We start from the raw sequence: 16,037 nt of genomic DNA, 5'->3' as shown, positions 1-16,037 counted from the left end.
TTCTCCCTGCCTGTGTCTCTGCCTCTCTCTCTCTCTCTCTCTCTCTCTCTCTGTGACTATCGTAAGTAAATAAAAATTAAAAAAAAAAAAACTTTAAAAAAAATCCACACCTGAGGGGTACCTGGAAGGTTATCAGGCTTGGGAGTTCCAGATTTCTCCTGAGATAAATAAATAATAATTGCTGTCTTTGTGTGTTTGGAATATACTTAAAAAATAATATGTATCTCCATAGTGTATCTGCTGAGAGAAGAAAAAAAACTCCTATTTTTTTTAATTAATAAGACTGAAACACAGAATGGGTTGAAATACTATATATTCTCTGGCAATGGAAAAATACGGCAGTGTGTATATTAAGTAGGTTCAAACAGGAGGAACAAAGGAGTCTCCACACATTTCTACTCCAGGTGGTACACTGTGTGGTTAAATGCACAGGCTTTGGGGTTCCACTGCCTTGGTGCTGGTCTTGGGTATATTACTAACTCATCTATATAATTTTGGACAAGTTATTTTATTTCTCCATGTCTCAGTAGCTTCATCTATAAAATGGGAAAATGAATAATTCATTGGGTTGTAGAAGTAAAAGGAATTATGGGGTAAATGATATAGAGTATTGCACAGCACATAATAAACATTCAGTAGAAGCCCTTATTCTTGATGTTTATTTTATGTGGATTCAGCAGTAAAAATATAAAAGGTGAGAGAGGAATATATAGTCAAATACTCAGACTATAGGGACAGACAGGCCTTGCTCCTTCCTGGCTATGTGCTATTAAGTAGTAATTTAATTTCTCTAAGCCTCATTTTCTTTTTTGATAAGATAAGATGATAACAGTACCTTTCTCATAAGGCTGTTGTGCCATATCACTTACTTGATTACCTAGCACACACTACAAGGTCGACACCTGGCAGCTGTGTGCATTACAGACTAGGAATTCTTATGTCCTGGCTGTGAGAACTGATTGCTTCAGCAAAATATAACATGCAAAGCAGTAAACTTTTTCCTTCCACGGGCCACTAAAAGTTGATTTAATTCTGCCCTCTAAAAAAACCCCAAAGAACCAACCAACCTACCAAGAAAAAATAAACATGCTGAGAGATGAAAGAAGATACTGAATTTTTAATTGTAGGGTAAGGCATGTTTCTGGTGCGTAAGTCTGTGTGTGTATGTGTCTATGTGTGTGTGTTTTCCCTAGAGGTACCAAAGTGATAGCAGATGTTCCTTTATTAGACTTTATTTAGGGATGGAACAAAAATTGAGGTTGTATAGACCTCCATTATAAACTTTTAGGGTACTGTCTTTTACCAAGAGACCTCTTGATCTCCTTCAAAGGCAGCTGAATGGCTATAGCCATGTGTTAGGGTAGTCGTTGGAAGCCTATAAATTTTGAAAAACTTTTATAGTAAAGTACAGGGTAGAAAATGACTAGAATGTTTTGCAATTTATCTTTTAGTTGGATCTGAATACACAAATTCTGTATGAGACTGTGTAATGAAGCATCAGGGTCTGAAAGTTGAGGTCCTACTGTGAAGGCCAGAAGAGAAGTTTCTCAATTCTCCATCCACAAGCCACGGTTATGGGGAATATCCTCGAGATCTCACCCGTCTCCTTATGCCAACATACCTAGCATTCTCAGTCCCCCTGATAACCACAGGAATTATGGCCCCTACCATGTGGTAGGGTTTATGTAGAACTCATATATACTGTATTTCTTTCCATTGCCATAAGAACCTATGAGGTAGATATCATTTTTGACATTTACAGGTGAGGTAAGTGAGGCACAGGGAGAGGAAATCATTTACCTCGAATCTCACCAACAAGGATAGTTGCAGAGCAAGGATTTGAACTCGGTTTGTTGAACTTAAAAGCTCTAGTCTTACTGTCAATATTAACTTGTAGCCTTCTGCTATTTCCCCCTGGACCAGAAACAATGAAATAAAATTGAAACAAAGAAATGAACACTGAGTATTCTTTTTAGGTTTCAAAGCCTCAGTAAATACAGATGACAGAAAACAACACACAGGCCACCTTCATTTCCCCGCTCTGGCACTTTTCTACTGAGTCTACATCCCCATCTCCATCTTCATAGCGATATAGCCTCAGAATTCTTTTCCTCAGACTTCTTTTCATGGAGATTCATGAAATTGTGATCAGTTAGAGTTAGTAAACAGGATTATACTGTTAGCAACCTCAGGTCTATTTCAACTGGCTCATTTTATACAGGAGGACATTCATGTCCTGAGGAGACTTACTTTCCCGAGATTACAGCAGGACAGAGGCAAATATAGTATGGGAACTGGATTCTAGACTTCCAGCACATGCGATTCCACAAACCCCCACCACTTATCCTGACTAATTTGGCTCCAGGGAGACCCCGGCTGTGACTGGGCAGCCTGTGGAAGTCATCAGCAAGATGCCACTAATACCAAATACCCTGTCTACATTTCTGTGGACAAACCTCCACCTCTTGCCATGGACAGGATACACACTATTTTCAACTAGTGTTCTTATGTGGTTCTGAGCTTCTCACTCACCTGGCATTGAAATCAGGCTCATGTTTCAGACAAAATACATAGGCTACTTCATGTGCTTTGATCCATCCTAATTATAAATTGCTTGTTAAAAAGAAAGCACATTAGACTGTGGCTACTTGCAACATCTAAGAAGGCATCAAAACGTTTACTCTGGGGAAGCAGCAACTAGAATAGTCACAACAGGCTAACTGCTGTAACAAGCAAGCAAACAAAACAAACAATTCCCAAACCAATGGTTTCATACAACAAAAATTAGGTTTTCATTGTCTGAAGCAGGTTGGTGGAATGCAAAGGACTGATGATGGAGGCAGGTTAAACTTTATGCAATCATTCAGGGCCCCATGTAACTGTACTTAGCAGGTAGACCAGAAAAAAGAAAGAACTTAGTGATTCTTATGGGAGATTTTTATGGGCCAGGCCTCAAAATGATAAGCATTTCCTCTGCTTCCACTGTCCAGAACTCAATCCTAGGACCAAAATTAACTGCAAAGCAAGATGGGAAATGTGGTGTCTAGCTAGGTGCCCAGGAGGTAAAACTGCCGGTGAACAATTTGCCACTGTGTGCAACAGCCATCAGACTCCCTCCTTCACAATTCATATGCATAGGGACACACAAAGACAAATGGCCTGAATGAGGAGACATGGGACACTTAGCCATAATATTAATAAAGAAAGCAAATGACAAATCAGCTTAATCTGTCTTTCTCATTGGAACGTAAGTTACTGAACGCTGGAAGCCAGGGAGGGGAAATATGTATCAATTTCAAATGTGAATTGCCTTTTATCCATCAATCTCCTTTTCAAGTTACTTATCTGAAGTAAGTGGAAAATGCACAAGAATATATGTAAAAGGATATTTATTACAACATGATTGGAATAGGGAAACAGTAGATTGAAATACATATCAATAAAGAATTGATTATGTAAATTATGGTGATAGCACTCTGTTGCCTTTAAATATAATAAAATGTTTCCTCATGCACTAACATTTCTCTAATAACCAGTTGCAAAATCATGGATATAGTGAGTTCTGTACATTCATCAGTGCCGCTGTGGGCCACGAGCACCACGCACAGGCAGTATGGTGGAGCTGAACAGAAGGGCAGCCCCAGCAATACCTCCATTGCAACCTGTGTTTACAGTGCAAGCTCTGTAATTCCTCCCATCTCTATCCAGTAGATGATGGCACTGCACTAACCTGGGCAACAAATACAGTCACATCTCCTTTGTTTTACCCAATTCACAGCTGAAGTTGCCACACACCTTAACTGCAGAAAATTCATAATCTCCTTTAAAAGCGTCTTGAGTCTCTCTAAATTATCCAAGAAAATTGGGAGCACATGTGACCCAGATGTCAGGGTGTATGGGGAAGTGACAGGTGGGCTTGGCTTCCACTCCTCTGCGGAGGTCACCGCAGTCCACCACCTCTTGGTAGAGTGACTAAAAATCAGTGGCATGCAGTCTGAGAGATGGTGCTCGTCTCTCTTGTGGGGTCCTGCACAGAGCAGTCCCGTGAAAACCTGGGACGGTACTCTTTTCTCACAGGGAATCTCCCTTTGGCAACGAACAGCTCTTCTGCAAATTCTCAAAAGAAAATCCTATAGATTTGTATTAATGGTCCTTTATTAGAGACATTACTCACCACTTTTGGGGAAGTGTTCCCTCAATGATTTCCACACATGTTATCCTCCTCAGGAAGGCTCTTCAAGGGATTTCAAATGGTTCTCACATACACCCTTTCTGGAAGTGAGGAAGAAAGAAATTCCATCAATGATGAGTGATTACAGCATCACTCACAGTAGAAAATCAGTGGGCATAATTCTCATAGATCTAAAATGTGTTTATATGCACTTATATAAAATATTTTTCTTTAAATATCATAGCTGTGTATTATGCATATAAATTTTTATGTATGACCTGCAACCTACAAAATATATTTTTTGAGAAATATTTAGCAAGATAGTTCCCAAAGTGTATCAGTTGTCCATAATAGTGATATTGTTTTGCTCATTTTAAATTATTTATTAATATATGTTATTTATAAACAAAATTATGTATTTTACATATATGTATTTTTACTTTAAAATTGCCCCTTCCTTGTATTTCCAATATGCTATATATTGTCTTCATTTAGCAAGGTGCGTGGGTGTAATTTCATGTGTAAGGATTCATAGCTGAGTAAATCCACGTTTAAATATGTTTTAGGTCTCTCAGGTGCAAAATGTTAGGACATAAATTATTAAGAGCTGTATGTCTAGCACTTAAAGTTGAAACAAACAGGCTCTGAGCAGCTCTGGGTGAAATGTAGTTGGTTACTTTATTCTCTAAGCAATCATAATTATGTGGCTCCATCTCTTTCTCAGCAATATGATTACATTTGCTCATCATTCCACAAACAGTGTGCTGATCCTAACAGCTGGAAACCTGTACATGATGTCTCTGTAAGCACATAGTTCCAGAGAAATGGAATGCAGGTGGATGGTTGGGTTCGGAATTTTGGGGGATAAAAATCTATTATTCTATTATTGTTTTCCTGTTTTCCATATAACATAGCAATGGTTATACACTAAAGGCCCTCAGTTGTGTATGTGCCAAACTGAAGTGGCTTGAAATAATTTAATAACTATTAATTAATCTGCTTATTTCAAGGTTGGCACTATCTCATTGTTTTCTCTCTCTCCAAGTAAATTTTCAAAATATCTCAAATAAAGAAAATTAAGTGCTTGTTTCATGTACCTTTAGCAACATACACAAGAAAGCTTCTTGTTGGCTCTAGGTTAAAGGAAACAATAAAAAGTCAACCCTTTCTTAGCAAGCAGTCCACTGTAAGGATAAGAGAAGGAGAACACTATTTGGGGTCAGGCTTCAGTGAGGTAGAAGGATGTGCAGATGACTGTGTAAATAGCTTCTACTTGATGACTTAACCCACAGGGGAGAGTTACCTTCGAAACACATGATTGTGTTATCAGAGCCCACCAGAAGCAGTGTGACTGAGGTAAGACTCAGATTTCAAACTGTTTTTGTTTGAACATGATAGAGGATTCCTGGGTAACCTGGCTTCTGAATGAAGATTTAGGGTAGGCCTCCCCTGGAGTCCAGGCTAAGGGAAGCAGAGCTGATCTTCAGAGTCCCCTCAACTCATTTCCCAGAGTTTCAGTCCAGCTCAATGTGGGCAGTGACAAACTTTCCCCTCTGACCATCCCCTGGCCGTTTGCTGCTGTTGACTCCACTGACTAAGGTTTTTAAAAACAAAAAACAAAAACAAGCTTTATTTACTAATACAAAATTATTTTCATTGTCAAAAATTAGGAAATAGTATAATTGAAAGAATGAAAATAAGAAGCACCCATATTCTCACCAAATACACACACAGGCACACACACATACACACCCAGAGGGAGAAGAGGACAGAGGGAGAGAGAAACACACAAATACTGCTTGAGATCAGGAACCCTGTGTAGATCACTACTTTGGATAAATTCCTTCTCCTCTCATGGGAAAAATTTCCACATTTTTAAATTAAGGGAAGTACTACATGGCCTTTTCTAACCGATAGTTTAAAGTTACATTACTCAAAGGTTTTAAAATCTCTAAAGATTTCAATACGTATTTCTAAAAACAAAAAATAAAAAAATAAAAAAAATAAAACCTTGGAAAAACCACTACAGTAGTGTTTTAAAGCTAAAATTTGCGGTCAAGTCAATTCTTCTTACAGAGCCAGAAGGATATTAATAAATTCAATTTTTAAAAAAGTACATGTAGGATAAGGGACATACAAAACAGATTTTTGACACGGCTTTATCATTTTCTTATTTCTGTGCATGTGGTATGATCAAAAGTATCTCCTTTGCCTTTTTCTGCTTCTGATTGAGGATGTTAGTGTTACCTGATGTGATTTTACCAGTTGTGTTGTCTCTATTCTTACTTTCTGAATTCTATGGAACAAATTCTGCATCTCAATGAGGACAATTCAAGAAAAGCCACATCCCTCTCTCTGATTTCTCTCTAGAGAAACATCTATAGTTTCAAATTCAAACAGAAGAGATAGTACAGATACCTTGACAGCACTGCCTGTGTATGTCCTTTTAACGATGACTAGAAGTAGATGAAAGTCAATGTCAAAATGGTAGGCTCAGATAGAGATAAGAAATGGTTCTGCACAGTGGAGAGGTCACTCCAACATAATGGAAAGACCTGGATTTAACTGTGGGGTCTATGAATTCCTTCCTAAGTGATCTTGGGCTAGTCCTTTAACCCTCTTGTTCTGGATTTCATTCTCTATGAAAAAGGAAATATAGTATTTCCTTCAAAGTGCAGATAAAATAACAAATGAAAATAAAAACATTATCAAAATGTGTGGCTTTAAGTTAAATCAGGAATTATTACTAGAGGAAAAGTGATATGAAATTAATGGTTGATGTGTGCATCTTAAAAATATAATAAAAAGTAGGAAAATTGAAAGAATCAACAGAAGAAAGGAAAACTTAAGGATGATCGCAAAGCTGATAAAATAGAAAACTGACAGAACATAGATGATGAAAAGTTAAAGTTGATTATTTAACTAGACTAATAAGGTTGATAAACCTTTAGCCAGACAGATGAAACAGAAAGAAAATGCAAATTAACCATATCAGTAATAAATGAGGGGATGACATTTAGATCTTCCAGTTATTAAAAGATTAACAAGGGAATATAACAAACAACTTTATGATAATAAATGTGTCAATGTGCATGAATACACAAAGCCATGTAACTCACAAACTGGCAATAATGACATGAGCAGAATTAGAAAATATGGATAATTCTAAAAATGGTTTTAAAAACCACATTAATCATAATGAAAATGCTTACTATTGAATTGTCATGGAATCGTTGTTGAAAATTGATTGGCTGTATGTGTACTGGTTTCTTCTGGACTCTCAGTTATATTCCATTGATTTATATGTCTGTCCTTGTGTCAGTACCATGTTTGATTGCTGTTGCTTTGTGTTAAGTCTTGAAACCTAGAAGTATGAGTCCTGCTTTATTCTTTTTTCAAATTGTTCTGGCTATTTGGAATCTCTTGTAATTTCACATGAATTTTTTCCTTTTTTTAATATAAATTTTTAAATCAGTTTTTATATTTCTGTAAAAATGGCTATTGGAATTTTTATAGGGACTGCCTTAATCTGTAGATCATTTTGGTAGTATTGACATCACTAAAACATCCTACCTACGAATATGGGTATGTTTTTCCATTTATTTAGGTCTTGAGTTTCTTTCATCTGTGTTTATGTGTGCATGCAGAATATTTCATATGTATGAGAAGAAAGAATATTCTGCTATCTAACCTCTCACAGTCTATTCAGAGTTAATATTATATCATTTCATATATAATGTATAACTTTGGCATCCATAGTTTCCTTTATCCCTCTCACCAGTAAAAGTTTTGCTCTACTTGTCCTGTCTAGTATGCTGACATATGTTGAAAATTCCACAAGACAATATGATAGTATTTACTTTAAATTATTATATGTATTTTAAAATATTTAAGAGTAAAAACTATCTTTTCTCCTTTTCACTTCTATATTTACTATTCCTGTTTTTTATATGTTTGTAAAAATCCAAGTTTCCCCTTTTATCTTTTTCCTTGAGCTTGAAGAACTTACTTTACTGCTTCTTACAGAGTAGTCTGTTGACAACACTTCTCTTAATATCTCTTCATCTGAGAGTATCTATCTTTTGCCTTCCTTCCTGGAGTGTTTTTGTTGGACACAGAATTCTGTACTGATAGTTCTTTTATTTAAGGACTTAAAAATGTCTTCCATTATCTTCTGGTTTCCGTATTTCTGTTCATCAAAGACATCATTAAATTCAATGAATAGGCAAGCTACATACTGAGAGAAAATATTCTCTCAGTATGTTTATTTCTGAAAATGGACTTCTATCCAGGTTATACAGAGAACTTTAACAACTTGATAATATAAATACAGTTCAACTAACTCAACAAAATTTGGTGACAAGTCTTGAATATACTCTTTACAAAGAAATATTACAAATAACAAATAAGCTCATGAAAAGGGCTCAAGATCATTAGTCATCAATTAACTGCAAATTAAAATCACAACGAGATACCACTTTACACACAGCAGAATTGCTAAGACAAAATCTTGTATACGTTGACAAATGTATAGAACGTAGAAACTCTTATACTTTGCTGGCAGAAATAGAAAGTAGTATATCTACTTTGGAAAATGGTCAGTCTCTTTTAAAGTTAAATATGCATCTTATCAGTAATCCTTTAATTTCACTGATATGTATTTACCTGAGATAAATAAAAACACTTGACCCCATATAAACTGGAATAAGAGTCTTGATAGTCACTTTCTTTTAAAAGCTACAAATTAGAAATAAGCCAAATGTTCACCAGCAAGAATACAAATTATTGTATGTTGAGCAAATAGAAAATTACTCAGCTGCTGATACACAGAATAACTATATTCTCAAAAATATAATGCTAAGCACTCTTTTGCTCTAATAAAAAGCTGTACATAGTTTATAACTCTCTTTTAAAGAGTTCAAAATTAGGACACCTCTAGGGAGAAACTAAGGAAAGGGGGAAACCTCCATATTGATGTGAATTACATGTTTGTATTTGCCATGATTCACTGTATATTTTGGATTTGCACCTGTTAATTCAGTTAGATGACACTTGATTTTTAAAAAGAGTGAAGGTATGGAAAAAAAGTGATCAGAAACTATACTTAAAATATGACATTTCAAAAGCTGATGAGCTTTAATTGAGCAATATCTGAGGCTAACATCAAAGAAGACATACTCTGTAAATAAGCCTCTTACTCGGAAATCCAAAATATCTACCTGAAGTAGTTACTCCAGATAAGTCATAAGGAGCTTGGTTCTTTGAGTCATGACATGCTCAAGTTCCCCTGACAAACTCTAGTCTAAGGAGACCTCATTCTATTCACAGCAGGACCACAATACCAGCTGGCAGACAGCTTCTAGTTTTGGTCTTGCAGGTTCAGAAAAAAATAGAGAAAACACAAGAGAAAGCACTTAGTTTCCCCCCAGGCTGTAAATATTTTCATTTGGTGCTCAGTAAGTACAAGAATATAGCTACAGAAGAAATGTACCCAATTTCTCTAAGAAGGAAAATCTAAAAGCAATAGAACTGTTTGCCATTTTAAGTTTACTTTTAATTCAGGGTCCAAATTGGTTGATATCTATCTATCTATCTATCCATCTATCTATCTATCTACTTACCTATCTAATACATGTGTACATATTACATATAAGTATTACAATCCTACATGTTCAAAGAGAATGAGGGATGAAGTGGGTTAATACAATAGAAATACATAGGCTCCTATACACATTATCTCAATTAATAGCCCTCCATTTTCTCTCCTGCCCTATTTTCCAGTTAGTTGCATCACACTATTTCTTATCTATTTCAATATGCCATCTTCCCTAGCCACAGCAGGAAAATGGACCTCATGAAGGTTACCAATGACATTTACTTAGCTATATTCAGTGGATACTTTTCCATCTCCAGTGATAACAATCTCTTTATTAAGCTACCTTGGTGTTTCACAATATTCCTCCTCCTTTTTCTAACTCCTTTGTGGGTTCATCTGCCTCTAATCTAACTTTAAATTTTGGCAGTGCTCAAGCCTTGGTTCTACACTACGTGCCCTCCTCATTCTATAATCTCTTCATGAGAAACATCCATCATTTATACCTTGATGCCACTCAAGGTTCTAATTTCCTTCTGGATCTTTTTTTTTTCCCCCCCTAAAGGTCAGACCTCTGTGTCTATCTTCCTTCTCAAATTTCAGTTTGGCTGTCTCACAAATGCCTCATTCTCATCACACTGATGACTGACCTCATAATGTTTGTGCTGGCAATCCCTCAGTTTACACCTCCTTTTCTCAATGTCACATCTTCCTAAGTTATCCAAGACACTTCTCTCTCACTCCACCATCCACAGATTTCATAAATCCCTGGGGTATCATTGCTTCCCAGACTGTTGTGGGTTATCTTCTAATTGTCACCAATCTGTTCACTCTACAAAGCAACAAGAATGATCTTTAAAAGCTAATCAGATCTTGTCATTACCAATGCCTGAACTGTTTCCCCTCTCTTTGTCCCCTAATCTCATTTTCAAGTTAATTTCTTACTAATTTGTACTTTAAAATCCTTCAAGACTTAAATAAAATGTAAAAAAAAAAATCTTTTCCTGACCACCCTTCTTATAATCACCTTTAGAAGACCCCACCCTTTCTTCATACCTCTTACTTTTGACAATTGTCTTGGAATAATTAATTTTGAAACCTCTTGGATTAGAATGCCAGTTTAATGAAGAAAATAAACTCTTCTGTTTACTTTTCTGTTCTATTTTTAGCTTTTAGTCCAGTACTTTACACTTAGCATGTACCAGTAAATGTTTATTAAGTTACTTTGCTGCTCCCTCCAATTAATACCTTCCTTTATTATCTGCTCTAGTTTTCTTCACTTAGCCAACCCTTGTAATCTTTTAAGGCTCATCTCAAACATCACTATTTCAGAAAGCCTTCCCTATTGTCCCTAGCCACCTCATCTCTATACTCCTATGGCTCATTATAATTTCTATTTTATAAATGTTATCATACTACCATGTAATTTTCGTTTTTCATTAGTACTTATGTTCCTAACCTGTGAAATCCTTAAGGAGAAGACCTATGTCTTTCATGTATATACACTCAGGGATTGGCCATGGTAAGACTCAAATACTGTTTATTCAACGAATAAATAAGTTAGTGAGTAAACTGGGTGTCATGCTTCACTTTGGAGACAAAGAAATCTACACTCAAGGAGGTGAGATGATTTTCAGAATATCTCATGTTAGAATTCAACATCTTTTCATTACCTCATTCTTCTTCTTGGCCCTAGGCAGTGAATTCCTAGGTAATTCCCAAGCTTCCTAGCTCACAGGACCTCCACTGTTCAATATCTTAGATGATCGTAAGCAAGAAAATTACCAGATTCAAGTTTTGTCTACTTTCTTTTACCTTTTCCCACTTTGCGTAGAAATTCTAACACTATTTTGGAGACTAAAAGTGGGATGAAAAAGGAGAAGAGCAAAAATAGTCTTGCATAATTTGCTGATGGAATAGCAACCCCGGCATAATTGAGAACAGCCTGGGTTTTTAACATGCTTCAAATCTCCATGAATCAGGAGGCATTTGCACTTGCATGAGTGAAAATGTCAGGGAATGATTTTGAAAGGCCCTGTTTGAGGGTGAAATGTTTCTGCGTCTGAAATCCATTTTACTGAGCAAACTACAGTAGTCATAAAGGCTAAGAGGTTTTCATTTCCATAATTTTACCAATTTTTTTCAGGAAAAAGTAGAAAAACCCAAGCTTATAAATTGGACCTTCACAGCTCAGCAATAAATGTATTTTCAATAAGAGTTCTGACTGCCCTGACAAAGAAAACTGACATCTCTGTGTGAGGCATCTCATGAAGCTTTGTCCAGTATCTTATCTAGATAATTCCAATACCCTTGGAATTATGTCATGTTGCATACCATTTCTAACTTTGTAGTAAGCTCATTTTGCTTCCTAGGTTCTTGAGAACAGCGAGTTCTTTCCCCACTGAGTTTTATCAACAAACCTTTATTGAACATCTTCCATGTGTGAAGGAATTCTTTAGAAACTAGGGAAGAAGCCATGAATATAGAAATCTTTGCCTTCAGGGGGTCAATATTCTAGTAAAGGAAGACTGACTATAAATTAAGAATTGGTTAAGAAGTAAAAAATATTTAATTTTCATCAGCTGAGGAAAATAAACCAGGAAACTGTGGAAGAAAACCTCTGGCATTGGAGGAAACTGAGTTACATTTTTAAATACAAAGATCAGAAAAGACTTCACTGAGATATCATTTGAGCAAAGATCTGAGGGAAGTGACATAGTGAAAAATACTTCCAAAGAAATACAGAGTATGCACACTGGAGGGCACTTTACAAAATAACTGGGCAGTACTCTCCAAATCTCAAGGTCTTTGGGGTGCCTGGGTGGCTCCGTTTGTTAAGCACATCCTACTTTTGGTTACAGCTCTGGTTATGATCTCAGGATTGTGAGATCAAGCCTCCTCGCCAGCCCCCACCCCTCTGGCTCCACAGTGGGCATGGAACCTAAGATTCTCTTTCCCTCTGCCCCTCCCTCTCAACGGGCATGCATACTCTCTCTTTCAAAAAACAAAACAAAAACACTTCAAGGTCTTGAAAGACACAAAATGACAAAGGAATTGTTACAGACTGGGGGAGACTAAGAGACATGGCAACTAAATGCTGGCTGGAACAGAAAATGGGGACTTAGTGGACAAATGTAAAATTTCAATCAAGTCTGCAGTTCAGTTACAGTACAATACAAACATTAATTTCTTATTATTATATTATTCTTAATATTATTATTTCTTAATGATTATTCTGTAAGAATTATCTTGGTCATGTAAGATATTAATATTAAGGGAAACTGGGTAAAGGAAAAATGGGAGCTCTGTACTTTTCTGTAATTCTTCTCTAAGTCTACAATTATCTCACACTAAGAAGTAAAATCAATTGTACATACCATGCAAAGAGATTTCTGAGAAGGATTAGCTAGCACAAACTTTTCTAGCATGTTAGAAGAGAGTCAAGGACACAGTATGGCTGGATCTGAGTGAGCAATGGAGCAGGCAAGCGGGATGTGTAAAGGGGGCAGGAGCATGTACAACTCTTCAGGATTTTAACTTGTATTCTGAGTTACACGACAGCTGTTGGGACTTTTTGAACACAGAGATGTCATGATCTGACTGAGATTTTAAGAGAATCATCCCGGCGCCTGTGCGGATAAGCTAATGCAAAAAGTTGGGGGACTAATCATGGTAGCTTGGATCAGGGTATAGCAATGGAGATAAATTGATGAATTGAAAGACAACTGATTCTGTTTATTGAACTAAAAGTAGAGCTAACAGTTCTACGTAAAGTTTAAAATGTGTGATTTTTTTTTTCCTTCTCTCTGGCTTGCCATGTTTTTCCATCTTAACTGTATATACTTTATTTTCAACTTCTCCTATAAAATGGAGGAAGGACTTGATGTAGATGAGCATCCTCTAGTTTTCTTGTAATTCTAAGGAAATAGGGCTCCAATAGTCCTAATATACCTTTTTCTCTTATAACGGAGACAATTAATATGAATGATTCATTCACCTTAAGGTATTAAAAACCTCATGGGGCAGCCCAGGTGGCTCAGCGGTTTAGCGCCGCCTTCAGCCCAGGGTGTGATCCTGGAGACCCGGGATCAAGTCCCATGTTGAGCCCCCTGCGTGGAGCCTGCTTCTCCTCTGCCTGTGTCTCTGCCTCTCTCTCTGTGTGCCCTGATGAATAAATAAATAAAATCTTAAAAAAAAAAAGAACTTCATGTGTCCCCCCCTTCCTAGGAAATGTTTAAGAGACTACCAGGAGAAGATAAATATATATTCAAAAGAATGAATAACTAATTTTTGACTGACACATCAGAGGGAGAAAAAGATTTGACAATGAGGCTCTCATGGCACCTCTCCCTCTCCTTCCATTTCACAACATCTCCATGAATTCACTCAGTGTGCACCCATGGGAGGTACTGCTAGCCGTTTTTTGTTTTTTCTTTTTTCTTTTTAAGATCAGTAACACCCTTAGGATCCACAACAGATGCTGACTGAGCAAAAAATATGCTCTTCCCCAAGAGCTCCAGCAATGACTACATATGATGGGTAACCAGGGCCTGGTCATTTCTGCTCAAAGTGCAAATCCTCCAAAGGGTCATACTGACCAGGGGGCTCTCCTTTGGGCTGGCTGAGACTCAGTCAGATTGCCTCACAGTCCTAGTTCAATGTTTCTTCTTCTGTTTCCCAAGAATTACATATACATTTTAGTCTGAAAGTTAACACAATGCTCCCCTTTGACCTTTCACAAGCAACACCCCCATAAACCTCTTGCACTCCTACCTTTGTTTCAGTGCCTTCTTCCTGGAAGATCTAATGCAAATACTGGACTTATCCCAAAAGTCAATCTGATCTTCTATCTACCTTATCTGTCTTTTTTTCACTAATCTCATGATCAACATATGCTATAATTTCTGGTGCATACAGATACTCAATAAATGTTTGTTTTATAGCACTCAGAGAACTTGGGTCCCAGTATAGCCTTTCCCCAAGTACTATGTGTGACTCACCATTAGCTGTCTCACCACTATGATAAGGGGGTGGAAGTAGATCTTTTGAGTATCTTTTCAGCTTGAAAATGCCACATCTCTAGGGAAGAACATATCTCTGTACATCCCTATGCTCACCTCTTGAGGAGACCAAGTCTAGCACCTCCAGAAGCATAATCTGGTTTGACAAGAGATTGAATACACTAAGAATCATATTGAGCTGCTCGCCTCCAGGGAAGAAATACAGCAGCAGAGGCACTCCTGGCAGCATCACCATGGTCACTGCTGAGTTGGGTAATGGTAAAACAGAAGTCATAGTGAAGTCATCCAGGGCAGAGGTTGGCAGACTTTCTCTGAAAAGGGTGAATTTGTAAGTATTTTAGGCATTTGGGGCCATATATGGTTTCAGTTACATATTCTTTGTTAATTTTTACAACATTTTCAAAATCTAAAATTCATTCTTTAGCTTGAGAGCCATACAAAAATATATATGGGTTCAATGTGACCACTGGGCCATAGTTTGCCAACTCTTTTTCTAGATGACCATCTTTTATGTCTACAAAACAACAAGGGAAGAAAGAAAGAAAGAAAGAAAGAAAGAAAGAAAGAAAGAAAGAAAGAAAGAAAGAAAGAAAGAAGAAAGAAAAGGAAAAGAAAAGAAAAGAAAAGAAAAGAAAAAAGAAAGAAAAAAGAAAAGAAAGAAAAGAAAAGAAAAGAAAAGAAAAGAAAAGAAAAGAAAAGAAAAAAAAACGAGAAAAGAAAGGAGGAGAGGAGGGAAGTAGGGTATTGTGTCCTCTATACATTTAAGGCAAACCCATGGCTCCAACTGTGCCGCTCCCTGAGCTCACGGGCCTCAGATCTGTTGGTAGCTTTTGTCCCCAAGATGACCCCATCTTACTGGTTTCCAGACTAGTTCCTTGGGAACTTCTTGGAAGTGCCATAGTGGTTCGGTATGGAGGAATCAGGTAAAAACTAAACCAGTCTCCTAACCCATAGCATCCAGAGGGCTGCTCTACATAGTCACTACAGTGGCTTTTCATTCCACAGAATCTATTTTCTTTCTTTCTTTTCTTCGGTTCCTTCCTCATTTTTCTCCCTCCATCCTTCCTTCTATTCTTCCATAAAGTTCTTGGATCAATAATTTTTTTAAAAGTTTTTTTTTTTTTCTTGAATCAAAAGTGTGATCAAGGAGCAATTCCCTGAGGCATTAATGACCAAAGAAAAAGCAAAATGTAGGGCAAGTGGGTGGGCTCTGGAATCAGGCCCTCCTGGCTTCTGATTCAAACCATGTCCC

At 37.0% G+C, this 16,037-nt stretch overlaps 1 long non-coding RNA gene across 2 annotated transcripts in view; it reads right to left on the bottom strand.

Annotated features, from left to right (window-relative positions):
- The window catches only part of LOC112659034 (uncharacterized), a 138,512-nt gene extending 123,493 nt beyond the window's left edge, over positions 1-15,019 (bottom strand). Inside the window, exons 1-3 of one of the 2 annotated variants that reach the window (XR_003136125.3) lie at positions 14,882-14,994; positions 10,415-10,596; positions 4,175-4,272 (exon numbers count right to left, since the gene is read on the bottom strand). This is a non-coding gene — a long non-coding RNA (uncharacterized LOC112659034). Of the gene's footprint in view, positions 1-4,174; positions 4,273-10,414; positions 10,597-14,881 lie in introns of both variants that reach the window. The other variant, XR_003136123.3, reaches the window with a different exon arrangement.
- Positions 15,020-16,037: the final 1,018 nt, after the last annotated feature.

The sequence above is a fragment of the Canis lupus genome, chromosome 2, assembly GCF_003254725.2.
Source record: "Canis lupus dingo isolate Sandy chromosome 2, ASM325472v2, whole genome shotgun sequence".
NCBI classification, from domain to species: Eukaryota; Metazoa; Chordata; class Mammalia; order Carnivora; family Canidae; genus Canis; species Canis lupus.
This window is presented reverse-complemented; position numbering and strand designations above follow the sequence as displayed.